The sequence below is a fragment of the Rhinichthys klamathensis genome, unplaced genomic scaffold, assembly GCF_029890125.1.
Source record: "Rhinichthys klamathensis goyatoka isolate OS25496 unplaced genomic scaffold, OSU_Roscu_1.1 h1tg000176l_1, whole genome shotgun sequence".
NCBI classification, from domain to species: domain Eukaryota; kingdom Metazoa; phylum Chordata; class Actinopteri; order Cypriniformes; family Leuciscidae; genus Rhinichthys; species Rhinichthys klamathensis.
In genome coordinates this window covers 4,260,001-4,280,831 of record NW_026606705.1, presented here as the reverse complement: position 1 = coordinate 4,280,831, position 20,831 = coordinate 4,260,001, and the positions used below count along the sequence as shown (strand labels likewise).

Genomic DNA, 20,831 nt, shown 5'->3' with positions numbered 1-20,831 from the left:
CCTGGCCGAAATAGCTCAGTTGGGAGAGCGTTAGACTGAAGATCTAAAGGTCCCTGGTTCGATCCCGGGTTTCGGCAGAGCAACCTGGTTCCTGTGTTTTTGGTCGAGGGTCTCCAGTGAGCAAACGTCATCTCCTGTTAACCTGATTCCACCTAGCCTCATCACTATCTGCCTCTCAGATGGCCAGAGACCAGCGTGTGGTGGTTCCATGGTGTAATTCCCCTCGACGATGTGGTGAGAAGGTGTCCATCCCACAGCATGTGTGAAAGTGCTGCAGCGTGGTTTCCAATGCCCACAAAGCAAAGAGACCGTATTTCCTCTGTGTCGGCAACTTTGCACTGGCTACCGTTTAGTTGTACATTTAATTAAACCTTTGTGCTTTAAGCCTTGCAAACGGAAATGTTTGCGGCCAGGCAGCAGCAGGAAGGATGTGTGTGTGTTGGCTCGTTGGTCTAGGGGTATGATTGCTCAGTTGCCTCGTGTGCAAAGAAGACAGCGGGTGTTATGTGAGAGTTTGTGAGATGTGAAATGTGAGATTTGGCATACGCCCATATGTACTAGCGTTTTTTGTAGGTCAAGTTCTCACAAAGCAAAGAGACCGTATTTCCTCTGTGTCGGCAACTTTGCACTGGCTACCGTTTAGTTGTACTTTTAATTAAACCTTTGTGCTTTAAGCCTGGCAAACGGAAATGTTTTCGGCCAGGCAGCAGCAGGAAGGACATGTGTGTGTTGGCTCGTTGGTCTAGGGGTATGATTCTCGCTTAGGGTGCGAGAGATCCCGGACGAGCCCGTTCTCAGGCTTTGCTTTTAATCTCTTCAAGCTGACTAGGGCAACTAGGATATTCCTGGGAAATTGGGGATAAAAGGAGTCAGAGCAGGGCCGGTTAGCTCAGTTGGTTAGAGCGTGGTGCTAATAAAGCCAAGGTCGTGGGTTCGATCCCCGTACTGGCCACACTTTTGCTCTCTGGGACCCTCAGCTCTGCTCACCTCGAAAGTGACGGGCGGTCTCCCAGAAATCCCTGCTGGACAAACCATTTGCCAGTAGACCTGGCCGAAATAGCTCAGTTGGGAGAGCGTTAGACTGAAGATCTAAAGGTCCCTGGTTCGATCCCGGGTTTCGGCAGAGCAACCTGGTTCCTGTGTTTTTGGTCGAGGGTCTCCAGTGAGCAAACGTCATCTCCTGTTAACCTGATTCCACCTAGCCTCATCACTATCTGCCTCTCAGACGGCCAGAGACCAGCGTGTGGTGGTTCCATGGTGTAATTCCCCTCGACGATGTGGTGAGAAGGTGTCCATCCCACAGCATGTGTGAAAGTGCTGCAGCGTGGTTTCCAATGCCCACAAAGCAAAGAGACCGTATTTCCTCTGTGTCGGCAACTTTGCACTGGCTACCGTTTAGTTGTACATTTAATTAAACCTTTGTGCTTTAAGCCTTGCAAACGGAAATGTTTGCGGCCAGGCAGCAGCAGGAAGGATGTGTGTGTGTTGGCTCGTTGGTCTAGGGGTATGATTGCTCAGTTGCCTCGTGTGCAAAGAAGACAGCGGGTGTTATGTGAGAGTTTACATCAGCTCAAGTTTGCTGTGGCGCGTGCCAGGAATGTTCATGTTTTGTTCCGGGTGGTGGAGGCCCTTTGTTCCAGAGAGGTCCTGCTCAAAACTCCTTTTAAAACACCATCGAGCATCTGCAATAGCTTCCGACTTTGATCGAATGTGGATTTTGTTCTCATAAGGAGGGCACCAGTAACTTGTAACCTATCAGGCATCAGGTCAATCGATTTGGCATACGCCCATATGTACTAGCGTTTTTTGTAGGTCAAGTTCCGGTTTGACAGACCCGAAACGGAACTTTAGCTCCGGGTTATGATTGTGCATATTACTGGCCTGCTCTACTGGGTGAAATTGTATCCCCCAACAACATATATGGCTTAAACAAACAAAGTACACTCTGAGCCTGGCTCTAGGCTTAACCCTGACTTTACCCGCGAGACGCTATGCCAAGCCTGTGCGAAATGTGAGGCTCCGGATGACGGGCGCAATTTAGGCACGGATAAAAACCGCGACCAGCCCCAAGCAGCTCACAGCGGCTGCCCGGCTAGCTCAGTCGGTAGAGCATGAGACTCTTAATCTCAGGGTCGTGGGTTCGAGCCCCACGTTGGGCGTATCTATTAGCGTATCTACTCTGAATCCAGCGATCCGAGTTCAAATCTCGGCGGGACCTGCTTCTGCCAAGTTTGCTGTGCATGGAATGCACATGGAATGTTCATGTTTTGTTCCGGGTGGTGGAGGCCTGTGTTCCAGAGTGGTCCTGCTCAAAACTCCTTTTAAAACACCATCGAGCATCTGCAATAGCTTCCGACTTTGATCGAATGTGGATTTTGTTCTCATAAGGAGGGCACCAGTAACTTGTAACCTATCAGGCATCAGGTCAATCGATTTGGCATACGCCCATATGTACTAGCGTTTTTTGTAGGTCAAGTTCTCACAAAGCAAAGAGACCGTATTTCCTCTGTGTCGGCAACTCTGCACTGGCTACCGTTTAGTTGTACTTTTAATTAAACCTTTGTGCTTTAAGCCTGGCAAACGGAAATGTTTTCGGCCAGGCAGCAGCAGGAAGGACATGTGTGTGTTGGCTCGTTGGTCTAGGGGTATGATTCTCGCTTAGGGTGCGAGAGATCCCGGACGAGCCCGTTCTCAGGCTTTGCTTTTAATCTCTTCAAGCTGACTAGGGCAACTAGGATATTCCCGGGAAATTGGGGATAAAAGGAGTCAGAGCGGGGCCGGTTAGCTCAGTTGGTTAGAGCGTGGTGCTACTAAAGCCAAGGTCGTGGGTTCGATCCCCGTACTGGCCACACTTTTGCTCTCTGGGACCCTCAGCTCTGCTCACCTCGAAAGTGACGGGCGGTCTCCCAGAAATCCCTGCTGGACAAACCATTTGCCAGTAGACCTGGCCGAAATAGCTCAGTTGGGAGAGCGTTAGACTGAAGATCTAAAGGTCCCTGGTTCGATCCCGGGTTTCGGCAGAGCAACCTGGTTCCTGTGTTTTTGGTCGAGGGTCTCCAGTGAGCAAACATCATCTCCTGTTAACCTGATTCCACCTAGCCTCATCACTATCTGCCTCTCAGACGGCCAGAGACCAGCGTGTGGTGGTTCCATGGTGTAATTCCCCTCGACGATGTGGTGAGAAGGTGTCCATCCCACAGCATGTGTGAAAGTGCTGCAGCGTGGTTTCCAATGCCCACAAAGCAAAGAGACCGTATTTCCTCTGTGTCGGCAACTTTGCACTGGCTACCGTTTAGTTGTACATTTAATTAAACCTTTGTGCTTTAAGCCTTGCAAACGGAAATGTTTGCGGCCAGGCAGCAGCAGGAAGGATGTGTGTGTGTTGGCTCGTTGGTCTAGGGGTATGATTGCTCAGTTGCCTCGTGTGCAAAGAAGACAGCGGGTGTTATGTGAGAGTTTGTGAGATGTGAAATGTGAGATTTGGCATACGCCCATATGTACTAGCGTTTTTTGTAGGTCAAGTTCTCACAAAGCAAAGAGACCGTATTTCCTCTGTGTCGGCAACTTTGCACTGGCTACCGTTTAGTTGTACTTTTAATTAAACCTTTGTGCTTTAAGCCTGGCAAACGGAAATGTTTTCGGCCAGGCAGCAGCAGGAAGGACATGTGTGTGTTGGCTCGTTGGTCTAGGGGTATGATTCTCGCTTAGGGTGCGAGAGATCCCGGACGAGCCCGTTCTCAGGCTTTGCTTTTAATCTCTTCAAGCTGACTAGGGCAACTAGGATATTCCTGGGAAATTGGGGATAAAAGGAGTCAGAGCAGGGCCGGTTAGCTCAGTTGGTTAGAGCGTGGTGCTAATAAAGCCAAGGTCGTGGGTTCGATCCCCGTACTGGCCACACTTTTGCTCTCTGGGACCCTCAGCTCTGCTCACCTCGAAAGTGACGGGCGGTCTCCCAGAAATCCCTGCTGGACAAACCATTTGCCAGTAGACCTGGCCGAAATAGCTCAGTTGGGAGAGCGTTAGACTGAAGATCTAAAGGTCCCTGGTTCGATCCCGGGTTTCGGCAGAGCAACCTGGTTCCTGTGTTTTTGGTCGAGGGTCTCCAGTGAGCAAACGTCATCTCCTGTTAACCTGATTCCACCTAGCCTCATCACTATCTGCCTCTCAGACGGCCAGAGACCAGCGTGTGGTGGTTCCATGGTGTAATTCCCCTCGACGATGTGGTGAGAAGGTGTCCATCCCACAGCATGTGTGAAAGTGCTGCAGCGTGGTTTCCAATGCCCACAAAGCAAAGAGACCGTATTTCCTCTGTGTCGGCAACTTTGCACTGGCTACCGTTTAGTTGTACATTTAATTAAACCTTTGTGCTTTAAGCCTTGCAAACGGAAATGTTTGCGGCCAGGCAGCAGCAGGAAGGATGTGTGTGTGTTGGCTCGTTGGTCTAGGGGTATGATTGCTCAGTTGCCTCGTGTGCAAAGAAGACAGCGGGTGTTATGTGAGAGTTTACATCAGCTCAAGTTTGCTGTGGCGCGTGCCTGGAATGTTCATGTTTTGTTCCGGGTGGTGGAGGCCCTTTGTTCCAGAGAGGTCCTGCTCAAAACTCCTTTTAAAACACCATCGAGCATCTGCAATAGCTTCCGACTTTGATCGAATGTGGATTTTGTTCTCATAAGGAGGGCACCAGTAACTTGTAACCTATCAGGCATCAGGTCAATCGATTTGGCATACGCCCATATGTACTAGCGTTTTTTGTAGGTCAAGTTCCGGTTTGACAGACCCGAAACGGAACTTTAGCTCCGGGTTATGATTGTGCATATTACTGGCCTGCTCTACTGGGTGAAATTGTATCCCCCAACAACATATATGGCTTAAACAAACAAAGTACACTCTGAGCCTGGCTCTAGGCTTAACCCTGACTTTACCCGCGAGACGCTATGCCAAGCCTGTGCGAAATGTGAGGCTCCGGATGACGGGCGCAATTTAGGCACGGATAAAAACCGCGACCAGCCCCAAGCAGCTCACAGCGGCTGCCCGGCTAGCTCAGTCGGTAGAGCATGAGACTCTTAATCTCAGGGTCGTGGGTTCGAGCCCCACGTTGGGCGTATCTATTAGCGTATCTACTCTGAATCCAGCGATCCGAGTTCAAATCTCGGCGGGACCTGCTTCTGCCAAGTTTGCTGTGCATGGAATGCACATGGAATGTTCATGTTTTGTTCCGGGTGGTGGAGGCCTGTGTTCCAGAGTGGTCCTGCTCAAAACTCCTTTTAAAACACCATCGAGCATCTGCAATAGCTTCCGACTTTGATCGAATGTGGATTTTGTTCTCATAAGGAGGGCACCAGTAACTTGTAACCTATCAGGCATCAGGTCAATCGATTTGGCATACGCCCATATGTACTAGCGTTTTTTGTAGGTCAAGTTCTCACAAAGCAAAGAGACCGTATTTCCTCTGTGTCGGCAACTCTGCACTGGCTACCGTTTAGTTGTACTTTTAATTAAACCTTTGTGCTTTAAGCCTGGCAAACGGAAATGTTTTCGGCCAGGCAGCAGCAGGAAGGACATGTGTGTGTTGGCTCGTTGGTCTAGGGGTATGATTCTCGCTTAGGGTGCGAGAGATCCCGGACGAGCCCGTTCTCAGGCTTTGCTTTTAATCTCTTCAAGCTGACTAGGGCAACTAGGATATTCCCGGGAAATTGGGGATAAAAGGAGTCAGAGCGGGGCCGGTTAGCTCAGTTGGTTAGAGCGTGGTGCTACTAAAGCCAAGGTCGTGGGTTCGATCCCCGTACTGGCCACACTTTTGCTCTCTGGGACCCTCAGCTCTGCTCACCTCGAAAGTGACGGGCGGTCTCCCAGAAATCCCTGCTGGACAAACCATTTGCCAGTAGACCTGGCCGAAATAGCTCAGTTGGGAGAGCGTTAGACTGAAGATCTAAAGGTCCCTGGTTCGATCCCGGGTTTCGGCAGAGCAACCTGGTTCCTGTGTTTTTGGTCGAGGGTCTCCAGTGAGCAAACATCATCTCCTGTTAACCTGATTCCACCTAGCCTCATCACTATCTGCCTCTCAGACGGCCAGAGACCAGCGTGTGGTGGTTCCATGGTGTAATTCCCCTCGACGATGTGGTGAGAAGGTGTCCATCCCACAGCATGTGTGAAAGTGCTGCAGCGTGGTTTCCAATGCCCACAAAGCAAAGAGACCGTATTTCCTCTGTGTCGGCAACTTTGCACTGGCTACCGTTTAGTTGTACATTTAATTAAACCTTTGTGCTTTAAGCCTTGCAAACGGAAATGTTTGCGGCCAGGCAGCAGCAGGAAGGATGTGTGTGTGTTGGCTCGTTGGTCTAGGGGTATGATTGCTCAGTTGCCTCGTGTGGAAAGAAGACAGCGGGTGTTATGTGAGAGTTTGTGAGATGTGAAATGTGAGATTTGGCATACGCCCATATGTACTAGCGTTTTTTGTAGGTCAAGTTCTCACAAAGCAAAGAGACCGTATTTCCTCTGTGTCGGCAACTTTGCACTGGCTACCGTTTAGTTGTACTTTTAATTAAACCTTTGTGCTTTAAGCCTGGCAAACGGAAATGTTTTCGGCCAGGCAGCAGCAGGAAGGACATGTGTGTGTTGGCTCGTTGGTCTAGGGGTATGATTCTCGCTTAGGGTGCGAGAGATCCCGGACGAGCCCGTTCTCAGGCTTTGCTTTTAATCTCTTCAAGCTGACTAGGGCAACTAGGATATTCCTGGGAAATTGGGGATAAAAGGAGTCAGAGCAGGGCCGGTTAGCTCAGTTGGTTAGAGCGTGGTGCTAATAAAGCCAAGGTCGTGGGTTCGATCCCCGTACTGGCCACACTTTTGCTCTCTGGGACCCTCAGCTCTGCTCACCTCGAAAGTGACGGGCGGTCTCCCAGAAATCCCTGCTGGACAAACCATTTGCCAGTAGACCTGGCCGAAATAGCTCAGTTGGGAGAGCGTTAGACTGAAGATCTAAAGGTCCCTGGTTCGATCCCGGGTTTCGGCAGAGCAACCTGGTTCCTGTGTTTTTGGTCGAGGGTCTCCAGTGAGCAAACGTCATCTCCTGTTAACCTGATTCCACCTAGCCTCATCACTATCTGCCTCTCAGACGGCCAGAGACCAGCGTGTGGTGGTTCCATGGTGTAATTCCCCTCGACGATGTGGTGAGAAGGTGTCCATCCCACAGCATGTGTGAAAGTGCTGCAGCGTGGTTTCCAATGCCCACAAAGCAAAGAGACCGTATTTCCTCTGTGTCGGCAACTTTGCACTGGCTACCGTTTAGTTGTACATTTAATTAAACCTTTGTGCTTTAAGCCTTGCAAACGGAAATGTTTGCGGCCAGGCAGCAGCAGGAAGGATGTGTGTGTGTTGGCTCGTTGGTCTAGGGGTATGATTGCTCAGTTGCCTCGTGTGCAAAGAAGACAGCGGGTGTTATGTGAGAGTTTGTGAGTTGTGAAATGTGAGATTTGGCATACGCCCATATGTACTAGCGTTTTTTGTAGGTCAAGTTCTCATAAAGCAAAGAGACCGTATTTCCTCTGTGTCGGCAACTTTGCACTGGCTACCGTTTAGTTGTACTTTTAATTAAACCTTTGTGCTTTAAGCCTGGCAAACGGAAATGTTTTCGGCCAGGCAGCAGCAGGAAGGACATGTGTGTGTTGGCTCGTTGGTCTAGGGGTATGATTCTCGCTTAGGGTGCGAGAGATCCCGGACGAGCCCGTTCTCAGGCTTTGCTTTTAATCTCTTCAAGCTGACTAGGGCAACTAGGATATTCCTGGGAAATTGGGGATAAAAGGAGTCAGAGCGGGGCCGGTTAGCTCAGTTGGTTAGAGCGTGGTGCTACTAAAGCCAAGGTCGTGGGTTCGATCCCCGTACTGGCCACACTTTTGCTCTCTGGGACCCTCAGCTCTGCTCACCTCGAAAGTGACGGGCGGTCTCCCAGAAATCCCTGCTGGACAAACCATTTGCCAGTAGACCTGGCCGAAATAGCTCAGTTGGGAGAGCGTTAGACTGAAGATCTAAAGGTCCCTGGTTCGATCCCGGGTTTCGGCAGAGCATCCTGGTTCCTGTGTTTTTGGTCGAGGGTCTCCAGTGAGCAAACGTCAACTCCTGTTAACCTGATTCCACCTAGCCTCATCACTATCTGCCTCTCAGACGGCCAGAGACCAGCGTGTGGTGGTTCCATGGTGTAATTCCCCTCGACGATGTGGTGAGAAGGTGTCCATCCCACAGCATGTGTGAAAGTGCTGCAGCGTGGTTTCCAATGCCCACAAAGCAAAGAGACCGTATTTCCTCGGTGTCGGCAACTTTGCACTGGCTACCGTTTAGTTGTACATTTAATTAAACCTTTGTGCTTTAAGCCTTGCAAACGGAAATGTTTGCGGCCAGGCAGCAGCAGGAAGGATGTGTGTGTGTTGGCTCGTTGGTCTAGGGGTATGATTGCTCAGTTGCCTCGTGTGCAAAGAAGACAGCGGGTGTTATGTGAGAGTTTACATCAGCTCAAGTTTGCTGTGGCGCGTGCCTGGAATGTTCATGTTTTGTTCCGGGTGGTGGAGGCCCTTTGTTCCAGAGAGGTCCTGCTCAAAACTCCTTTTAAAACACCATCGAGCATCTGCAATAGCTTCCGACTTTGATCGAATGTGGATTTTGTTCTCATAAGGAGGGCACCAGTAACTTGTAACCTATCAGGCATCAGGTCAATCGATTTGGCATACGCCCATATGTACTAGCGTTTTTTGTAGGTCAAGTTCCGGTTTGACAGACCCGAAACGGAACTTTAGCTCCGGGTTATGATTGTGCATATTACTGGCCTGCTCTACTGGGTGAAATTGTATCCCCCAACAACATATATGGCTTAAACAAACAAAGTACACTCTGAGCCTGGCTCTAGGCTTAACCCTGACTTTACCCGCGAGACGCTATGCCAAGCCTGTGCGAAATGTGAGGCTCCGGATGACGGGCGCAATTTAGGCACGGATAAAAACCGCGACCAGCCCCAAGCAGCTCACAGCGGCTGCCCGGCTAGCTCAGTCGGTAGAGCATGAGACTCTTAATCTCAGGGTCGTGGGTTCGAGCCCCACGTTGGGCGTATCTATTAGCGTATCTACTCTGAATCCAGCGATCCGAGTTCAAATCTCGGCGGGACCTGCTTCTGCCAAGTTTGCTGTGCATGGAATGCACATGGAATGTTCATGTTTTGTTCCGGGTGGTGGAGGCCTGTGTTCCAGAGTGGTCCTGCTCAAAACTCCTTTTAAAACACCATCGAGCATCTGCAATAGCTTCCGACTTTGATCGAATGTGGATTTTGTTCTCATAAGGAGGGCACCAGTAACTTGTAACCTATCAGGCATCAGGTCAATCGATTTGGCATACGCCCATATGTACTAGCGTTTTTTGTAGGTCAAGTTCTCACAAAGCAAAGAGACCGTATTTCCTCTGTGTCGGCAACTCTGCACTGGCTACCGTTTAGTTGTACTTTTAATTAAACCTTTGTGCTTTAAGCCTGGCAAACGGAAATGTTTTCGGCCAGGCAGCAGCAGGAAGGACATGTGTGTGTTGGCTCGTTGGTCTAGGGGTATGATTCTCGCTTAGGGTGCGAGAGATCCCGGACGAGCCCGTTCTCAGGCTTTGCTTTTAATCTCTTCAAGCTGACTAGGGCAACTAGGATATTCCCGGGAAATTGGGGATAAAAGGAGTCAGAGCGGGGCCGGTTAGCTCAGTTGGTTAGAGCGTGGTGCTACTAAAGCCAAGGTCGTGGGTTCGATCCCCGTACTGGCCACACTTTTGCTCTCTGGGACCCTCAGCTCTGCTCACCTCGAAAGTGACGGGCGGTCTCCCAGAAATCCCTGCTGGACAAACCATTTGCCAGTAGACCTGGCCGAAATAGCTCAGTTGGGAGAGCGTTAGACTGAAGATCTAAAGGTCCCTGGTTCGATCCCGGGTTTCGGCAGAGCAACCTGGTTCCTGTGTTTTTGGTCGAGGGTCTCCAGTGAGCAAACATCATCTCCTGTTAACCTGATTCCACCTAGCCTCATCACTATCTGCCTCTCAGACGGCCAGAGACCAGCGTGTGGTGGTTCCATGGTGTAATTCCCCTCGACGATGTGGTGAGAAGGTGTCCATCCCACAGCATGTGTGAAAGTGCTGCAGCGTGGTTTCCAATGCCCACAAAGCAAAGAGACCGTATTTCCTCTGTGTCGGCAACTTTGCACTGGCTACCGTTTAGTTGTACATTTAATTAAACCTTTGTGCTTTAAGCCTTGCAAACGGAAATGTTTGCGGCCAGGCAGCAGCAGGAAGGATGTGTGTGTGTTGGCTCGTTGGTCTAGGGGTATGATTGCTCAGTTGCCTCGTGTGGAAAGAAGACAGCGGGTGTTATGTGAGAGTTTGTGAGATGTGAAATGTGAGATTTGGCATACGCCCATATGTACTAGCGTTTTTTGTAGGTCAAGTTCTCACAAAGCAAAGAGACCGTATTTCCTCTGTGTCGGCAACTTTGCACTGGCTACCGTTTAGTTGTACTTTTAATTAAACCTTTGTGCTTTAAGCCTGGCAAACGGAAATGTTTTCGGCCAGGCAGCAGCAGGAAGGACATGTGTGTGTTGGCTCGTTGGTCTAGGGGTATGATTCTCGCTTAGGGTGCGAGAGATCCCGGACGAGCCCGTTCTCAGGCTTTGCTTTTAATCTCTTCAAGCTGACTAGGGCAACTAGGATATTCCTGGGAAATTGGGGATAAAAGGAGTCAGAGCAGGGCCGGTTAGCTCAGTTGGTTAGAGCGTGGTGCTAATAAAGCCAAGGTCGTGGGTTCGATCCCCGTACTGGCCACACTTTTGCTCTCTGGGACCCTCAGCTCTGCTCACCTCGAAAGTGACGGGCGGTCTCCCAGAAATCCCTGCTGGACAAACCATTTGCCAGTAGACCTGGCCGAAATAGCTCAGTTGGGAGAGCGTTAGACTGAAGATCTAAAGGTCCCTGGTTCGATCCCGGGTTTCGGCAGAGCAACCTGGTTCCTGTGTTTTTGGTCGAGGGTCTCCAGTGAGCAAACGTCATCTCCTGTTAACCTGATTCCACCTAGCCTCATCACTATCTGCCTCTCAGACGGCCAGAGACCAGCGTGTGGTGGTTCCATGGTGTAATTCCCCTCGACGATGTGGTGAGAAGGTGTCCATCCCACAGCATGTGTGAAAGTGCTGCAGCGTGGTTTCCAATGCCCACAAAGCAAAGAGACCGTATTTCCTCTGTGTCGGCAACTTTGCACTGGCTACCGTTTAGTTGTACATTTAATTAAACCTTTGTGCTTTAAGCCTTGCAAACGGAAATGTTTGCGGCCAGGCAGCAGCAGGAAGGATGTGTGTGTGTTGGCTCGTTGGTCTAGGGGTATGATTGCTCAGTTGCCTCGTGTGCAAAGAAGACAGCGGGTGTTATGTGAGAGTTTGTGAGTTGTGAAATGTGAGATTTGGCATACGCCCATATGTACTAGCGTTTTTTGTAGGTCAAGTTCTCATAAAGCAAAGAGACCGTATTTCCTCTGTGTCGGCAACTTTGCACTGGCTACCGTTTAGTTGTACTTTTAATTAAACCTTTGTGCTTTAAGCCTGGCAAACGGAAATGTTTTCGGCCAGGCAGCAGCAGGAAGGACATGTGTGTGTTGGCTCGTTGGTCTAGGGGTATGATTCTCGCTTAGGGTGCGAGAGATCCCGGACGAGCCCGTTCTCAGGCTTTGCTTTTAATCTCTTCAAGCTGACTAGGGCAACTAGGATATTCCTGGGAAATTGGGGATAAAAGGAGTCAGAGCGGGGCCGGTTAGCTCAGTTGGTTAGAGCGTGGTGCTACTAAAGCCAAGGTCGTGGGTTCGATCCCCGTACTGGCCACACTTTTGCTCTCTGGGACCCTCAGCTCTGCTCACCTCGAAAGTGACGGGCGGTCTCCCAGAAATCCCTGCTGGACAAACCATTTGCCAGTAGACCTGGCCGAAATAGCTCAGTTGGGAGAGCGTTAGACTGAAGATCTAAAGGTCCCTGGTTCGATCCCGGGTTTCGGCAGAGCATCCTGGTTCCTGTGTTTTTGGTCGAGGGTCTCCAGTGAGCAAACGTCAACTCCTGTTAACCTGATTCCACCTAGCCTCATCACTATCTGCCTCTCAGACGGCCAGAGACCAGCGTGTGGTGGTTCCATGGTGTAATTCCCCTCGACGATGTGGTGAGAAGGTGTCCATCCCACAGCATGTGTGAAAGTGCTGCAGCGTGGTTTCCAATGCCCACAAAGCAAAGAGACCGTATTTCCTCTGTGTCGGCAACTTTGCACTGGCTACCGTTTAGTTGTACATTTAATTAAACCTTTGTGCTTTAAGCCTTGCAAACGGAAATGTTTGCGGCCAGGCAGCAGCAGGAAGGATGTGTGTGTGTTGGCTCGTTGGTCTAGGGGTATGATTGCTCAGTTGCCTCGTGTGCAAAGAAGACAGCGGGTGTTATGTGAGAGTTTACATCAGCTCAAGTTTGCTGTGGCGCGTGCCTGGAATGTTCATGTTTTGTTCCGGGTGGTGGAGGCCCTTTGTTCCAGAGAGGTCCTGCTCAAAACTCCTTTTAAAACACCATCGAGCATCTGCAATAGCTTCCGACTTTGATCGAATGTGGATTTTGTTCTCATAAGGAGGGCACCAGTAACTTGTAACCTATCAGGCATCAGGTCAATCGATTTGGCATACGCCCATATGTACTAGCGTTTTTTGTAGGTCAAGTTCCGGTTTGACAGACCCGAAACGGAACTTTAGCTCCGGGTTATGGTTGTGCATATTACTGGCCTGCTCTACTGGGTGAAATTGTATCCCCCAACAACATATATGGCTTAAACAAACAAAGTACACTCTGAGCCTGGCTCTAGGCTTAACCCTGACTTTACCCACGAGACGCTATGCCAAGCCTGTGCGAAATGTGAGGCTCCGGATGACGGGCGCAATTTAGGCACGGATAAAAACCGCGACCAGCCCCAAGCAGCTCACAGCGGCTGCCCGGCTAGCTCAGTCGGTAGAGCATGAGACTCTTAATCTCAGGGTCGTGGGTTCGAGCCCCACGTTGGGCGTATCTATTAGCGTATCTACTCTGAATCCAGCGATCCGAGTTCAAATCTCGGCGGGACCTGCTTCTGCCAAGTTTGCTGTGGCGCGTGCATGGAATGTTCATGTTTTGTTCCGGGTGGTGGAGGCCTGTGTTCCAGAGTGGTCCTGCTCAAAACTCCTTTTAAAACACCATCGAGCATCTGCAATAGCTTCCGACTTTGATCGAATGTGGATTTTGTTCTCATAAGGAGGGCACCAGTAACTTGTAACCTATCAGGCATCAGGTCAATCGATTTGGCATACGCCCATATGTACTAGCGTTTTTTGTAGGTCAAGTTCTCACAAAGCAAAGAGACCGTATTTCCTCTGTGTCGGCAACTTTGCACTGGCTACCGTTTAGTTGTACTTTTAATTAAACCTTTGTGCTTTAAGCCTGGCAAACGGAAATGTTTTCGGCCAGGCAGCAGCAGGAAGGACATGTGTGTGTTGGCTCGTTGGTCTAGGGGTATGATTCTCGCTTAGGGTGCGAGAGATCCCGGACGAGCCCGTTCTCAGGCTTTGCTTTTAATCTCTTCAAGCTGACTAGGGCAACTAGGATATTCCTGGGAAATTGGGGATAAAAGGAGTCAGAGCGGGGCCGGTTAGCTCAGTTAGTTAGAGCGTGGTGCTAATAAAGCCAAGGTCGTGGGTTCGATCCCCGTACTGGCCACACTTTTGCTCTCTGGGACCCTCAGCTCTGCTCACCTCGAAAGTGACGGGCGGTCTCCCAGAAATCCCTGCTGGACAAACCATTTGCCAGTAGACCTGGCCGAAATAGCTCAGTTGGGAGAGCGTTAGACTGAAGATCTAAAGGTCCCTGGTTCGATCCCGGGTTTCGGCAGAGCAACCTGGTTCCTGTGTTTTTGGTCGAGGGTCTCCAGTGAGCAAACGTCAACTCCTGTTAACCTGATTCCACCTAGCCTCATCACTATCTGCCTCTCAGACGGCCAGAGACCAGCGTGTGGTGGTTCCATGGTGTAATTCCCCTCGACGATGTGGTGAGAAGGTGTCCATCCCACAGCATGTGTGAAAGTGCTGCAGCGTGGTTTCCAATGCCCACAAAGCAAAGAGACCGTATTTCCTCTGTGTCGGCAACTTTGCACTGGCTACCGTTTAGTTGTACATTTAATTAAACCTTTGTGCTTTAAGCCTTGCAAACGGAAATGTTTGCGGCCAGGCAGCAGCAGGAAGGATGTGTGTGTGTTGGCTCGTTGGTCTAGGGGTATGATTGCTCAGTTGCCTCGTGTGCAAAGAAGACAGCGGGTGTTATGTGAGAGTTTGTGAGTTGTGAAATGTGAGATTTGGCATACGCCCATATGTACTAGCGTTTTTTGTAGGTCAAGTTCTCACAAAGCAAAGAGACCGTATTTCCTCTGTGTCGGCAACTTTGCACTGGCTACCGTTTAGTTGTACTTTTAATTAAACCTTTGTGCTTTAAGCCTGGCAAACGGAAATGTTTTCGGCCAGGCAGCAGCAGGAAGGACATGTGTGTGTTGGCTCGTTGGTCTAGGGGTATGATTCTCGCTTAGGGTGCGAGAGATCCCGGACGAGCCCGTTCTCAGGCTTTGCTTTTAATCTCTTCAAGCTGACTAGGGCAACTAGGATATTCCTGGGAAATTGGGGATAAAAGGAGTCAGAGCGGGGCCGGTTAGCTCAGTTGGTTAGAGCGTGGTGCTAATAAAGCCAAGGTCGTGGGTTCGATCCCCGTACTGGCCACACTTTTGCTCTCTGGGACCCTCAGCTCTGCTCACCTCGAAAGTGACGGGCGGTCTCCCAGAAATCCCTGCTGGACAAACCATTTGCCAGTAGACCTGGCCGAAATAGCTCAGTTGGGAGAGCGTTAGACTGAAGATCTAAAGGTCCCTGGTTCGATCCCGGGTTTCGGCAGAGCAACCTGGTTCCTGTGTTTTTGGTCGAGGGTCTCCAGTGAGCAAACGTCAACTCCTGTTAACCTGATTCCACCTAGCCTCATCACTATCTGCCTCTCAGACGGCCAGAGACCAGCGTGTGGTGGTTCCATGGTGTAATTCCCCTCGACGATGTGGTGAGAAGGTGTCCATCCCACAGCATGTGTGAAAGTGCTGCAGCGTGGTTTCCAATGCCCACAAAGCAAAGAGACCGTATTTCCTCTGTGTCGGCAACTTTGCACTGGCTACCGTTTAGTTGTACATTTAATTAAACCTTTGTGCTTTAAGCCTTGCAAACGGAAATGTTTGCGGCCAGGCAGCAGCAGGAAGGATGTGTGTGTGTTGGCTCGTTGGTCTAGGGGTATGATTGCTCAGTTGCCTCGTGTGCAAAGAAGACAGCGGGTGTTATGTGAGAGTTTACATCAGCTCAAGTTTGCTGTGGCGCGTGCATGGAATGTTCATGTTTTGTTCCGGGTGGTGGAGGCCTGTGTTCCAGAGAGGTCCTGCTCAAAACTCCTTTTAAAACACCATCGAGCATCTGCAATAGCTTCCGACTTTGATCGAATGTGGATTTTGTTCTCATAAGGAGGGCACCAGTAACTTGTAACCTATCAGGCATCAGGTCAATCGATTTGGCATACGCCCATATGTACTAGCGTTTTTTGTAGGTCAAGTTCCGGTTTGACAGACCCGAAACGGAACTTTAGCTCCGGGTTATGGTTGTGCATATTACTGGCCTGCTCTACTGGGTGAAATTGTATCCCCCAACAACATATATGGCTTAAACAAACAAAGTACACTCTGAGCCTGGCTCTAGGCTTAACCCTGACTTTACCCGCGAGACGCTATGCCAAGCCTGTGCGAAATGTGAGGCTCCGGATGACGGGCGCAATTTAGGCACGGATAAAAACCGCGACCAGCCCCAAGCAGCTCACAGCGGCTGCCCGGCTAGCTCAGTCGGTAGAGCATGAGACTCTTAATCTCAGGGTCGTGGGTTCGAGCCCCACGTTGGGCGTATCTATTAGCGTATCTACTCTGAATCCAGCGATCCGAGTTCAAATCTCGGCGGGACCTGCTTCTGCCAAGTTTGCTGTGGCGCGTGCATGGAATGTTCATGTTTTGTTCCGGGTGGTGGAGGCCTGTGTTCCAGAGTGGTCCTGCTCAAAACTCCTTTTAAAACACCATCGAGCATCTGCAATAGCTTCCGACTTTGATCGAATGTGGATTTTGTTCTCATAAGGAGGGCACCAGTAACTTGTAACCTATCAGGCATCAGGTCAATCGATTTGGCATACGCCCATATGTACTAGCGTTTTTTGTAGGTCAAGTTCTCACAAAGCAAAGAGACCGTATTTCCTCTGTGTCGGCAACTTTGCACTGGCTACCGTTTAGTTGTACTTTTAATTAAACCTTTGTGCTTTAAGCCTGGCAAACGGAAATGTTTTCGGCCAGGCAGCAGCAGGAAGGACATGTGTGTGTTGGCTCGTTGGTCTAGGGGTATGATTCTCGCTTAGGGTGCGAGAGATCCCCGACGAGCCCGTTCTCAGGCTTTGCTTTTAATCTCTTCAAGCTGACTAGGGCAACTAGGATATTCCTGGGAAATTGGGGATAAAAGGAGTCAGAGCGGGGCCGGTTAGCTCAGTTGGTTAGAGCGTGGTGCTAATAAAGCCAAGGTCGTGGGTTCGATCCCCGTACTGGCCACACTTTTGCTCTCTGGGACCCTCAGCTCTGCTCACCTCGAAAGTGACGGGCGGTCTCCCAGAAATCCCTGCTGGACAAACCATTTGCCAGTAGACCTGGCCGAAATAGCTCAGTTGGGAGAGCGTTAGACTGAAGATCTAAAGGTCCCTGGTTCGATCCCGGGTTTCGGCAGAGCAACCTGGTTCCTGTGTTTTTGGTCGAGGGTCTCCAGTGAGCAAACGTCAACTCCTGTTAACCTGATTCCACCTAGCCTCATCACTATCTGCCTCTCAGACGGCCAGAGACCAGCGTGTGGTGGTTCCATGGTGTAATTCCCCTCGACGATGTGGTGAGAAGGTGTCCATCCCACAGCATGTGTGAAAGTGCTGCAGCGTGGTTTCCAATGCCCACAAAGCAAAGAGACCGTATTTCCTCTGTGTCGGCAACTTTGCACTGGCTACCGTTTAGTTGTACATTTAATTAAACCTTTGTGCTTTAAGCCTTGCAAACGGAAATGTTTGCGGCCAGGCAGCAGCAGGAAGGATGTGTGTGTGTTGGCTCGTTGGTCTAGGGGTATGATTGCTCAGTTGCCTCGTGTGCAAAGAAGACAGCGGGTGTTATGTGAGAGTTTGTGAGTTGTGAAATGTGAGATTTGGCATACGCCCATATGTACTAGCGTTTTTTGTAGGTCAAGTTCTCACAAAGCAAAGAGACCGTATTTCCTCTGTGTCGGCAACTTTGCACTGGCTACCGTTTAGTTGTACTTTTAATTAAACCTTTGTGCTTTAAGCCTGGCAAACGGAAATGTTTTCGGCCAGGCAGCAGCAGGAAGGACATGTGTGTGTTGGCTCGTTGGTCTAGGGGTATGATTCTCGCTTAGGGTGCGAGAGATCCCGGACGAGCCCGTTCTCAGGCTTTGCTTTTAATCTCTTCAAGCTGACTAGGGCAACTAGGATATTCCTGGGAAATTGGGGATAAAAGGAGTCAGAGCGGGGCCGGTTAGCTCAGTTGGTTAGAGCGTGGTGCTAATAAAGCCAAGGTCGTGGGTTCGATCCCCGTACTGGCCACACTTTTGCTCTCTGGGACCCTCAGCTCTGCTCACCTCGAAAGTGACGGGCGGTCTCCCAGAAATCCCTGCTGGACAAACCATTTGCCAGTAGACCTGGCCGAAATAGCTCAGTTGGGAGAGCGTTAGACTGAAGATCTAAAGGTCCCTGGTTCGATCCCGGGTTTCGGCAGAGCAACCTGGTTCCTGTGTTTTTGGTCGAGGGTCTCCAGTGAGCAAACGTCAACTCCTGTTAACCTGATTCCACCTAGCCTCATCACTATCTGCCTCTCAGACGGCCAGAGACCAGCGTGTGGTGGTTCCATGGTGTAATTCCCCTCGACGATGTGGTGAGAAGGTGTCCATCCCACAGCATGTGTGAAAGTGCTGCAGCGTGGTTTCCAATGCCCACAAAGCAAAGAGACCGTATTTCCTCTGTGTCGGCAACTTTGCACTGGCTACCGTTTAGTTGTACATTTAATTAAACCTTTGTGCTTTAAGCCTTGCAAACGGAAATGTTTGCGGCCAGGCAGCAGCAGGAAGGATGTGTGTGTGTTGGCTCGTTGGTCTAGGGGTATGATTGCTCAGTTGCCTCGTGTGCAAAGAAGACAGCGGGTGTTATGTGAGAGTTTGTGAGTTGTGAAATGTGAGATTTGGCATACGCCCATATGTACTAGCGTTTTTTGTAGGTCAAGTTCTCACAAAGCAAAGAGACCGTATTTCCTCTGTGTCGGCAACTTTGCACTGGCTACCGTTTAGTTGTACTTTTAATTAAACCTTTGTGCTTTAAGCCTGGCAAACGGAAATGTTTTCGGCCAGGCAGCAGCAGGAAGGACATGTGTGTGTTGGCTCGTTGGTCTAGGGGTATGATTCTCGCTTAGGGTGCGAGAGATCCCGGACGAGCCCGTTCTCAGGCTTTGCTTTTAATCTCTTCAAGCTGACTAGGGCAACTAGGATATTCCTGGGAAATTGGGGATAAAAGGAGTCAGAGCGGGGCCGGTTAGCTCAGTTGGTTAGAGCGTGGTGCTAATAAAGCCAAGGTCGTGGGTTCGATCCCCGTACTGGCCACACTTTTGCTCTCTGGGACCCTCAGCTCTGCTCACCTCGAAAGTGACGGGCGGTCTCCCAGAAATCCCTGCTGGACAAACCATTTGCCAGTAGACCTGGCCGAAATAGCTCAGTTGGGAGAGCGTTAGACTGAAGATCTAAAGGTCCCTGGTTCGATCCCGGGTTTCGGCAGAGCAACCTGGTTCCTGTGTTTTTGGTCGAGGGTCTCCAGTGAGCAAACGTCATCTCCTGTTAACCTGATTCCACCTAGCCTCATCACTATCTGCCTCTCAGACGGCCAGAGACCAGCGTGTGGTGGTTCCATGGTGTAATTCCCCTCGACGATGTGGTGAGAAGGTGTCCATCCCACAGCATGTGTGAAAGTGCTGCAGCGTGGTTTCCAATGCCCACAAAGCAAAGAGACCGTATTTCCTCTGTGTCGGCAACTTTGCACTGGCTACCGTTTAGTTGTACATTTAATTAAACCTTTGTGCTTTAAGCCTTGCAAACGGAAATGTTTGCGGCCAGGCAGCAGCAGGAAGGATGTGTGTGTGTTGGCTCGTTGGTCTAGGGGTATGATTGCTCAGTTGCCTCGTGTGCAAAGAAGACAGCGGGTGTTATGTGAGAGTTTACATCAGCTCAAGTTTGCTCTGGCGCGTGCATGGAATGTTCATGTTTTGTTCCGGGTGGTGGAGGCCTGTGTTCCAGAGAGGTCCTGCTCAAAACTCCTTTTAAAACACCATCGAGCATCTGCAATAGCTTCCGACTTTGATCGAATGTGGATTTTGTTCTCATAAGGAGGGCACCAGTAACTTGTAACCTATCAGGCATCAGGTCAATCGATTTGGCATACGCCCATATGTACTAGCGTTTTTTGTAGGTCAAGTTCCGGTTTGACAGACCCGAAACGGAACTTTAGCTCCGGGTTATGATTGTGCATATTACTGGCCTGCTCTACTGGGTGAAATTGTATCCCCCAACAACATATATGGCTTAAACAAACAAATTACACTCTGAGCCTGGCTCTAGGCTTAACCCTGACTTTACCCGCGAGACGCTATGCCAAGCCTGTGCGAAATGTGAGGCTCCGGATGACGGGCGCAATTTAGGCACGGATAAAAACCGCGACCAGCCCCAAGCAGCTCACAGCGGCTGCCCGGCTAGCTCAGTCGGTAGAGCATGAGACTCTTAATCTCAGGGTCGTGGGTTCGAGCCCCACGTTGGGCGTATCTATTAGCGTATCTACTCTGAATCCAGCGATCCGAGTTCAAATCTCGGCGGGACCTGCTTCTGCCAAGTTTGCTGTGGCGCGTGCATGGAATGTTCATGTTTTGTTCCGGGTGGTGGAGGCCTGTGTTCCAGAGTGGTCCTGCTCAAAACTCCTTTTAAAACACCATCGAGCATCTGCAATAGCTTCCGACTTTGATCGAATGTGGATTTTGTTCTCATAAGGAGGGCACCAGTAACTTGTAACCTATCAGGCATCAGGTCAATCGATTTGGCATACGCCCATATGTACTAGCGTTTTTTGTAGGTCAAGTTCTCACAAAGCAAAGAGACCGTATTTCCTCTGTGTCGGCAACTTTGCACTGGCTACCGTTTAGTTGTACTTTTAATTAAACCTTTGTGCTTTAAGCCTGGCAAACGGAAATGTTTTCGGCCAGGCAGCAGCAGGAAGGACATGTGTGTGTTGGCTCGTTGGTCTAGGGGTATGATTCTCGCTTAGGGTGCGAGAGATCCCGGACGAGCCCGTTCTCAGGCTTTGCTTTTAATCTTTTCAAGCTGACTAGGGCAACTAGGATATTCCTGGGAAATTGGGGATAAAAGGAGTCAGAGCGGGGCCGGTTAGCTCAGTTGGTTAGAGTGTGGTGCTAATAAAGCCAAGGTCGTGGGTTCGATCCCCGTACTGGCCACACTTTTGCTCTCTGGGACCCTCAGCTCTGCTCACCTCGAAAGTGACGGGCGGTCTCCCAGAAATCCCTGCTGGACAAACCATTTGCCAGTAGACCTGGCCGAAATAGCTCAGTTGGGAGAGCGTTAGACTGAAGATCTAAAG

At 50.2% G+C, this 20,831-nt stretch overlaps 29 non-coding genes across 29 annotated transcripts in view; all 29 read left to right on the top strand.

Annotated features, from left to right (window-relative positions):
- Window positions 1-4: 4 nt before the first annotated feature.
- trnaf-gaa (transfer RNA phenylalanine (anticodon GAA)) lies at window positions 5-77 on the top strand. The gene has a single exon. It is a non-coding gene; the product is annotated as a tRNA-Phe (tRNA).
- An 801-nt stretch (window positions 78-878) lies between these two features.
- Window positions 879-952, top strand: trnai-aau (transfer RNA isoleucine (anticodon AAU)). The gene has a single exon. It is a non-coding gene; the product is annotated as a tRNA-Ile (tRNA).
- A 98-nt stretch (window positions 953-1,050) lies between these two features.
- Window positions 1,051-1,123, top strand: trnaf-gaa (transfer RNA phenylalanine (anticodon GAA)). Its single transcript has one exon. It is a non-coding gene; the product is annotated as a tRNA-Phe (tRNA).
- Window positions 1,124-2,775: 1,652 nt separating this feature from the next.
- On the top strand, window positions 2,776-2,849 carry trnas-acu (transfer RNA serine (anticodon ACU)). Its single transcript has one exon. It is a non-coding gene; the product is annotated as a tRNA-Ser (tRNA).
- A 98-nt stretch (window positions 2,850-2,947) lies between these two features.
- trnaf-gaa (transfer RNA phenylalanine (anticodon GAA)) lies at window positions 2,948-3,020 on the top strand. The gene has a single exon. It is a non-coding gene; the product is annotated as a tRNA-Phe (tRNA).
- Window positions 3,021-3,821: 801 nt separating this feature from the next.
- Window positions 3,822-3,895, top strand: trnai-aau (transfer RNA isoleucine (anticodon AAU)). Its single transcript has one exon. It is a non-coding gene; the product is annotated as a tRNA-Ile (tRNA).
- A 98-nt stretch (window positions 3,896-3,993) lies between these two features.
- Window positions 3,994-4,066, top strand: trnaf-gaa (transfer RNA phenylalanine (anticodon GAA)). The gene has a single exon. It is a non-coding gene; the product is annotated as a tRNA-Phe (tRNA).
- Window positions 4,067-5,718: 1,652 nt separating this feature from the next.
- Window positions 5,719-5,792, top strand: trnas-acu (transfer RNA serine (anticodon ACU)). Its single transcript has one exon. It is a non-coding gene; the product is annotated as a tRNA-Ser (tRNA).
- A 98-nt stretch (window positions 5,793-5,890) lies between these two features.
- trnaf-gaa (transfer RNA phenylalanine (anticodon GAA)) lies at window positions 5,891-5,963 on the top strand. The gene has a single exon. It is a non-coding gene; the product is annotated as a tRNA-Phe (tRNA).
- An 801-nt stretch (window positions 5,964-6,764) lies between these two features.
- trnai-aau (transfer RNA isoleucine (anticodon AAU)) lies at window positions 6,765-6,838 on the top strand. The gene has a single exon. It is a non-coding gene; the product is annotated as a tRNA-Ile (tRNA).
- A 98-nt stretch (window positions 6,839-6,936) lies between these two features.
- Window positions 6,937-7,009, top strand: trnaf-gaa (transfer RNA phenylalanine (anticodon GAA)). The gene has a single exon. It is a non-coding gene; the product is annotated as a tRNA-Phe (tRNA).
- An 801-nt stretch (window positions 7,010-7,810) lies between these two features.
- On the top strand, window positions 7,811-7,884 carry trnas-acu (transfer RNA serine (anticodon ACU)). Its single transcript has one exon. It is a non-coding gene; the product is annotated as a tRNA-Ser (tRNA).
- A 98-nt stretch (window positions 7,885-7,982) lies between these two features.
- On the top strand, window positions 7,983-8,055 carry trnaf-gaa (transfer RNA phenylalanine (anticodon GAA)). The gene has a single exon. It is a non-coding gene; the product is annotated as a tRNA-Phe (tRNA).
- A 1,652-nt stretch (window positions 8,056-9,707) lies between these two features.
- Window positions 9,708-9,781, top strand: trnas-acu (transfer RNA serine (anticodon ACU)). Its single transcript has one exon. It is a non-coding gene; the product is annotated as a tRNA-Ser (tRNA).
- Window positions 9,782-9,879: 98 nt separating this feature from the next.
- On the top strand, window positions 9,880-9,952 carry trnaf-gaa (transfer RNA phenylalanine (anticodon GAA)). The gene has a single exon. It is a non-coding gene; the product is annotated as a tRNA-Phe (tRNA).
- Window positions 9,953-10,753: 801 nt separating this feature from the next.
- trnai-aau (transfer RNA isoleucine (anticodon AAU)) lies at window positions 10,754-10,827 on the top strand. The gene has a single exon. It is a non-coding gene; the product is annotated as a tRNA-Ile (tRNA).
- Window positions 10,828-10,925: 98 nt separating this feature from the next.
- Window positions 10,926-10,998, top strand: trnaf-gaa (transfer RNA phenylalanine (anticodon GAA)). Its single transcript has one exon. It is a non-coding gene; the product is annotated as a tRNA-Phe (tRNA).
- An 801-nt stretch (window positions 10,999-11,799) lies between these two features.
- On the top strand, window positions 11,800-11,873 carry trnas-acu (transfer RNA serine (anticodon ACU)). The gene has a single exon. It is a non-coding gene; the product is annotated as a tRNA-Ser (tRNA).
- A 98-nt stretch (window positions 11,874-11,971) lies between these two features.
- On the top strand, window positions 11,972-12,044 carry trnaf-gaa (transfer RNA phenylalanine (anticodon GAA)). The gene has a single exon. It is a non-coding gene; the product is annotated as a tRNA-Phe (tRNA).
- Window positions 12,045-13,864: 1,820 nt separating this feature from the next.
- On the top strand, window positions 13,865-13,937 carry trnaf-gaa (transfer RNA phenylalanine (anticodon GAA)). Its single transcript has one exon. It is a non-coding gene; the product is annotated as a tRNA-Phe (tRNA).
- Window positions 13,938-14,738: 801 nt separating this feature from the next.
- On the top strand, window positions 14,739-14,812 carry trnai-aau (transfer RNA isoleucine (anticodon AAU)). Its single transcript has one exon. It is a non-coding gene; the product is annotated as a tRNA-Ile (tRNA).
- Window positions 14,813-14,910: 98 nt separating this feature from the next.
- trnaf-gaa (transfer RNA phenylalanine (anticodon GAA)) lies at window positions 14,911-14,983 on the top strand. The gene has a single exon. It is a non-coding gene; the product is annotated as a tRNA-Phe (tRNA).
- A 1,647-nt stretch (window positions 14,984-16,630) lies between these two features.
- On the top strand, window positions 16,631-16,704 carry trnai-aau (transfer RNA isoleucine (anticodon AAU)). Its single transcript has one exon. It is a non-coding gene; the product is annotated as a tRNA-Ile (tRNA).
- Window positions 16,705-16,802: 98 nt separating this feature from the next.
- Window positions 16,803-16,875, top strand: trnaf-gaa (transfer RNA phenylalanine (anticodon GAA)). Its single transcript has one exon. It is a non-coding gene; the product is annotated as a tRNA-Phe (tRNA).
- Window positions 16,876-17,676: 801 nt separating this feature from the next.
- On the top strand, window positions 17,677-17,750 carry trnai-aau (transfer RNA isoleucine (anticodon AAU)). The gene has a single exon. It is a non-coding gene; the product is annotated as a tRNA-Ile (tRNA).
- A 98-nt stretch (window positions 17,751-17,848) lies between these two features.
- trnaf-gaa (transfer RNA phenylalanine (anticodon GAA)) lies at window positions 17,849-17,921 on the top strand. Its single transcript has one exon. It is a non-coding gene; the product is annotated as a tRNA-Phe (tRNA).
- Window positions 17,922-18,722: 801 nt separating this feature from the next.
- On the top strand, window positions 18,723-18,796 carry trnai-aau (transfer RNA isoleucine (anticodon AAU)). Its single transcript has one exon. It is a non-coding gene; the product is annotated as a tRNA-Ile (tRNA).
- A 98-nt stretch (window positions 18,797-18,894) lies between these two features.
- trnaf-gaa (transfer RNA phenylalanine (anticodon GAA)) lies at window positions 18,895-18,967 on the top strand. Its single transcript has one exon. It is a non-coding gene; the product is annotated as a tRNA-Phe (tRNA).
- Window positions 18,968-20,786: 1,819 nt separating this feature from the next.
- trnaf-gaa (transfer RNA phenylalanine (anticodon GAA)) overlaps window positions 20,787-20,831 on the top strand; it is a 73-nt gene continuing 28 nt past the window's right edge. Inside the window, exon 1 of the tRNA in view lies at window positions 20,787-20,831. This exon is cut by the window's right edge and continues 28 nt beyond it. This is a non-coding gene — a tRNA (tRNA-Phe).